The sequence below is a fragment of the Triticum aestivum genome, chromosome 5D (genome assembly GCF_018294505.1).
Source record: "Triticum aestivum cultivar Chinese Spring chromosome 5D, IWGSC CS RefSeq v2.1, whole genome shotgun sequence".
Classification (NCBI taxonomy): Eukaryota; Viridiplantae; Streptophyta; class Magnoliopsida; order Poales; family Poaceae; genus Triticum; species Triticum aestivum.
Window position 1 is genome coordinate 44,007,703 of NC_057808.1, and position 6,527 is coordinate 44,014,229.

Consider the following 6,527-nt stretch of genomic DNA (forward strand, 5'->3'; position numbering starts at 1 on the left):
GGTTGCAGAACCGGCACTAAAGGCCCTTACGAACCGGCGCTAAAACCCGGTTCTGCACTAGTGATAGGTCGTTGTGCACTCAACAAAGAGAGATGCCATCTTGTTTGAATAGATTTAGGTTGCCTTGTAGAGTGTGACTTACTCCTATGTTATAAGAGGCGACAAGTGACATGCTTAACTGATGGTTTTAGCCGAAGGCAAGGCCACCTCAAAGTTCCCCTTCCCTCATCGCCGATCCAAGCCTTACTAGGTCCCAAGGATCGTAAGTCTTCCGGATCTCGTTGGAGTGCCTCTCCCTTTGAGTTCTATTCAAGTGAGAGTGAATTATTACATGTCCATACCAAGCTTATATAGGTTAGGGCCCTTGACAAATAACCAAGGGAGGAAGGGAGAGGGGTTAGGTGGATGCATAAGGGAAAAAAATGGTCCATGCTTTATGGTGGACTAGAACAGTGAGTGTGGTTTGGTCTATGGTGGAGCAAGGCAACTCACGACCCCTTAATTGATTTCTTTCCACTTTGAGTCTCTCCCTTGACTAAATTGTTTTATTTCTTGTTTCACTTGACTTATTGACCATGGCTAGTTGGTTGGACTTCAGTTGACACGGCTTTACTTTGACAATTTGCGGCGTGGATCTTGCATTCCCCCAACACTATTTATGGTTGAATTCCCAATAAAATCTTTACCTTCTCATGTAGTTGATGTACGTTCTTGGGCAGGGTATTCTAGTCTTGGAGAATATTGCTCCGGTCCCCCCTCCATATCCGGAATATGTGGTTCGCGTAACCAGGGTGCGCGAGCACACAATTGGCCCATGTCAAATGCGGAGTTTATGACGACTTCAGGCAGGGCGTAGAGCTGAATACTCTATGGTCTTGGAAGACATGATCCTCGGCTGCGGAGTAGTGAACATACGAGTATGATAGCTAATCATGTCACAACGAACAAAGAATGCGAGAAGGTGATGATGTTACCAAGAAAACGAGAAGAGTTGTATAGATAGACAATAAGATGCGGAAAAACTATCTCAAGTTTGGATGTTATATACAATCTCTTCATGTTGTTCATCGATTTAGTTTCATGTTATTGTTGGAAGTTGCATTATGATGTGAAATGTTAGCGATACGGTCCTCATTGACGCGTGTCATTTGGGTTGTGAAATGACAAATACGATGACGATGTGAATCTGTTGTGTGGAACTGCTTGTATGCATATTGCTCTTTGTGCACGGGGTCAGGTTACAAATTCAGCCTTTGACGTGCCCTCTCTATCCATATGTGATGGGCTCAGCAATCACTGATGGGGAAATCATTCTGAAATGGCGTTTCACCGTTCAGAGATGGCCTTAGATATGCTAATGTTAGGCACGTAGAATGGTCGAGGTAGGGGTTTTGAAACTTCTGTTCCTCCTGCTGGGGGCTAGAAAAGAGTCAGATTTGGTTAAAGGTAGAGTAATATCATTTCTGTCTTAAATTTGGAAGAAGGGACATTTTTAACAGTATGCCTCCGGGAACTTTTTTGGCACAAATGATACACCTTTATTTCAACTTTGACACAAATGGCACCCATACATGTCAATGACGCAAGCGTGTCATTTTGTCAAAGGCAAACAAGAACGTATCGTCTTGTCAAATTTACAGGCCATCCACTCTAACTGATTGAGACCATGGAAACTTCCCTTGAAGTCTCAGTAGTTAACAACAACTTGGCTCATGACTCTGACCGATTGATACAATAGGAGTACTTGCGTTTGTTTATGCAACGGTAGCTTCAGCGATTTCCTCTCCTCTCTCTTCTCCCAAATCACTAATTTATTTCCCTCTTGCTGCCACTTCCGCATCGCCTTCAAATCATTTGCTCATTGCTGGCTCCCCTCTCACATAACCACCACTGTAGGTGGATGAGGACAATGGAAACTTCCGTTGGAACCACTAAGTCAAGATATCTCTCCCCTCCCCTCCCGAGGGACTCCCGCGGGCGTCCCCGGGAGGCAACCCTAGCGCCGCCGCCCCCGTCTCCTCGCCCCGCACCCCATCCCTCGCCGCCGCCGGTGGCGTCGCCGGCCAAAGGCCGCGTGGCGCAGGCGGCGGCGGGGCGTCTTCCTCCCACGCACAGGTGACGGGCGGCGCGGGGCGCCCTCCCCTGCTCGGTGGTGCCGGGCGCCGGTCGGCCGCTGCTCCGTTTTCCTCCTTCCTCCTGGCGTCCTGGTGGACTGCCGGCGCTCCCTCCTCCCCTCCTCCTCCTCCTCCTTGGCTCGTGGGGGCTGGAGGCCCGGGGGCGTGCTGGCGGCGGATCTGGCAACCCTTGCCCAGATCCGGCCGCTGGTGGTGGTTGGCGGCGTCAGGGGTGGCCAGTGGCCCTTCCAAGGTGGCGGCACTGCAACTAGTCCTCGTTCTGCTTTGGTGGGGTGGCGGGGCATCGGCTGTTCCTGGCCAGGGCGTGGAGGCGCAGGTGGTGTGGTGGTGGTTGACGCTCGTGGCGGCCTTCTTCGGCGGCTGGGTGCAGTCGATCCGGCGGCCCTCGCCGGCGGACGGGTGGCTGCCTCTTCCTCGCAGGTTCTGGCCGGAGGCCGTGGTAGGGCGTCAGGGGTGACACAGGGGAGGCTGCTGGAGGGACGGGTAGACCGACTACTTGTCACCGGCGCAGGGGTGCGCCGGTCCGGACGAGCTCCGCTCCCCCTCCCCTTCTCCTGGCCTAGTGCCTCCATGCCGCTGACAATTGTTCGGGGCGGGTCGGTCACCGGCGGTTCCGATGGTGCTAGGGGTTTGCCGGTCGGCTCAAAGCTCGTGCCTTTGATTGTCTCTGGAGTGTCTGGATGCAAGGCGGCGGCCTTGGTGGCGGGAGCTGCTGGTTCGTGGGCGGAGCTCGTGGCTTGGGCGCTGACGGGCTTGCTCTCATGTCCGCGTGGGCGGCATGGGGGTGGGCCTTCGACGATCTCAGTGGTGGTGCGGCCGGCGCTCTCATGTAGGGCCATACCTTGGACGGAGGCTGAGGGTGGTGGCCGGGGTGAAAACCTCGTCTGGCTCGGAGCCAGACCGATGGCGGCGGCGTCCATGCGTCGTTCCCTTCTTGAAGGCTCCATCGTGTTACTCCGGGTGAAAACCTAGATTCCCTGGATCGGGCGGTGGTGGCTCTTCGGTGCCGTTTCTTTCTTGGAAGCACCGCTTTGGAGTCCCTGGTTCGTCGAGTTGCGGCTTCGTCTCCTCGCGGTGCCTCGTTCACGGTGGAGAGCTCTTTAGACCCTTAGCTATGCTCTTCTGCCTACTTGTTGTTTGCTTTGGGGTGTTTAGAGTAGCGTTGTTGTTCGTCAGCTCCCTTGTATCTGCCTTGGGTGTGTGTGTGGTGTCGGATGGTTTGCATCATGTATGTGGATCGGTGCTTTACATATAAAGCGGGGCGAAAGCCTTTTTCGGTGAAACTTCCGTTGAAGTTTTAGTAGTTAGCAACAACTTGGCTCATGAGTCATGACTATGACCGATTGATATGATATGAGCACTTGTGTTTGTTTATGCAACGGTAGCTTCAGCGATCTCCCCTTGTCTCTCCTCTCTTCTTGCCACTTCGTCATTGCCTCCAAATCTCCTCTCACACAACCACCAATTCAGTTCCAGTGTTAGCAAAATCTATCGTTTGCCATTGCTGGTCCTCCTCACTCTCTCTCTCTCTCTCTCTCTCACACGCGCGCGCACACACACACACAAGAAAACCATCCATCCACGGACATGGCTGCCTCTGCTGCACTCGTTTTTGCCGGGAAGTCTGTGGCAGTTCCAGCAATATCCTTCCTGATCAACAAAGCTTTCATCTACATCAATGAATACTGCAGATCCGAAGACATGGATGAGGTCAAGAATCGGCTCCTGCAGGCCCTACCGCAGATCAAGGCTGTGACGCCTCCGATTTGACCGTACACTAATCATGCACGCAAATGTGTACGACCAAGATCAGGGACTCACGGGAAGATATCACAACACAACTCTAAAACATAAATAAGTCATACAAGCATTATAATACAAGCCAGGGGCCTCGAGGGCTCGAATACAAATGCTCGATCACACACGAGTATTTGTAAGCAACAATATCTGAGTACAGACATAAGTTAAACAAGTTTGCCTTAAGAAGGCTAGCACAAACTGGGATACAGATCGAACGAGGCGCAGGCCTCCTGCCTGGGATCCTCCTAACTACTCCTGATCGTCGTCAGCGGGCTGCACATAGTAGTAGGCACCTCCAGTGTCGTAGGAGTCGTCGTCGATGGTGGCGTCTGGCTCCTGGGCTCCAACATCTGGTTGCGACAACCAGATAGAAAGGAAAGGGGGAAAAGAGGGAGAGAAGCAACCGTGAGTACTCATCCAAAGTACTCGCAAGCAAGGAGCTACACTACATATGCATGGGTATATGTGTAAAGGGGCATATCAGTGGACTGAACTGCAGAATGCCAGAATACGAGGGGGATAGCTAATCCTGTCGAAGACTACGCTTCTGGCCATCTCCATCTTGCAGCATGTAGAAGAGAGTAGATTGAAGTCCTCCAAGTAGCATCGCATAGCATAATCCTACCCGGCGATCCCCTCCTCGTCGCACTGTTAGAGAGCGATCACCGGGTTGTATCTGGCACTTGGAAGGGTGTATTTTATTCAGTATCCAATTCTAGTTGTCATAAGGTCAAGGTACAACTCCGGGTCGTCCTTTTACCGAGGGACACGGCTATTCGAATAGATAAACTTCCCTGCAAGGGTGCACCACATAACCCAACACGCTCGATCCCATTTGGCCGGACACACTTTTCTGGGTCATGCCCGGCCTCGTAAGATCAACGCGTCGCAGCCCCACCTAAGCACAACAGAGAGGTCAGCACGCCGGTCTAATCCTAAGCGCGCAGGGGTCTGGGCCCATCGCCCTATGCACACCTGCACGTTGCGTACGCGGCCGGAAGCAGACCTAGCCTAGTGGCGTTCCAGTCCAATCCGGCGCGCGCCACTCAGTCGCTGACGTCACGAAGGCTTCGGCTGATACCACGACGCCGGGATACCCATAACTACTCCCGCGTAGATGGTTAGTGCGTATAGACCAAATGGCCAGACTCAGATCAAATACCCAGAACTCGTTAAGTGTGTTAAGTATCCGCGAACGCCGACCAGGGCCAGGCCCACCTCTCTCCTAGGTGGTCTCAACCTGCCCTGTCGCCCCGCCATAAAGTAACAGTCGGGGGCCGTCAGGAACCCAGGCCCACCTCTACCGGGATGGAGCCACCTGTCCTTTCAGCCCCCTCATCAGAATCACTTGCGGGTACTCCTCGAGCCGACCCGACTTTAGTCACCACATGTGTCATGTATATAATGTATATAGTATATACCCGTGATCACCGCCCAGGTGATCACGGCCCGATAGTATAGCACAGCAGACGGACAAGAATGTAGGGCCACTGATGGAAAACTAGCATCCTATACTAAGCAGTAGGATAGCAGGTAAGGGAAACAACTGTAGCAACAATGACAGGCTATGCAACAGAATAGGATTAATCGAAAGCAGTAACATGCTACACTACTCTAATGCAAGTAGTAGAGAGTAGAGTAGGCGATATCTGGTGATCAAGGGGGGGGGCTTGCCTGGTTGCTCAGACAAGAAGGAGGGGTCATCGGTGACGTAGTCGACCACAGGGGCATCAGCATCGTCACGGGGTCTACCGAAGAGAAGAGGGGGGGAGAAACAGTAAATATATAGCAAGCAAGTGCATAACAGGACAACAGGCAGAGCTAGACGTGTTCTAACACGGTATGAGGTGATACCGGTGAAGGGGGGAAACATCCGGGAAAATATCCCCGGTGTTTCACGTTTTCGGATAGACGAACCGGAGGTGAAATGTTGCAGGTTCAATAGGTTAGGGATGTGTGGTGGACGAATGGGCTGCGTATCCGGATTCGTCTCGTCGTTCTGAGCAACTTTCATGTACAAAGTATTTCCATCCGGGTTACGGATTATTTTATATGATTTTCTAAAGATTTAATCATTTTTTGAATTTTAATTAATTAATTAATTCAACCTTATCCAAAACAGTGTTGCGATGACATCAGCATGACATCATGCTGACGTCAGCAGTCATCTGACACGTGGGTCCCACATGTCATAGACTGATTAGGGTAATTAGGGTTAACTAATTAATTAACTATTAATTAAACTAATTAATTAATTACTTTTTTATTTTTATTTATTTATTAATTTTTATTAATTAAGTTATTATTATTATTTATTATTATTTTTTATATAATTTTCTTTAATTCTTTTTTTTAAATCCCTTTTTTTAAACGTTCTGGGGTAGGCCCCACATGTCATTGGCCCTAGGGGCCTTAGTGGGTGTGGGCTAACGGGTGCGGGCGAAGTGGTGCCCGCACACCAGAGCCCACCAGGGGAGGGGAGCGCCGGCCACCACGGGCCTGAGCAGGGCGGTGCGGCAACGGGCGCCGGCGGCCGGAGGTAGGCACGGTGAGCGGCTGCTGCGACCGCGGGACCGTGCAAAGGGGGGGCTG

The 6,527-nt window shown here is 51.6% G+C and overlaps 1 pseudogene; it reads left to right on the plus strand.

The window, feature by feature from the left end:
- The first annotated feature begins 2,705 nt into the window (after positions 1 to 2,705).
- Positions 2,706 to 6,527, plus strand: part of LOC123120211 (putative disease resistance protein RGA4) — a 17,210-nt pseudogene continuing 13,388 nt past the window's right edge.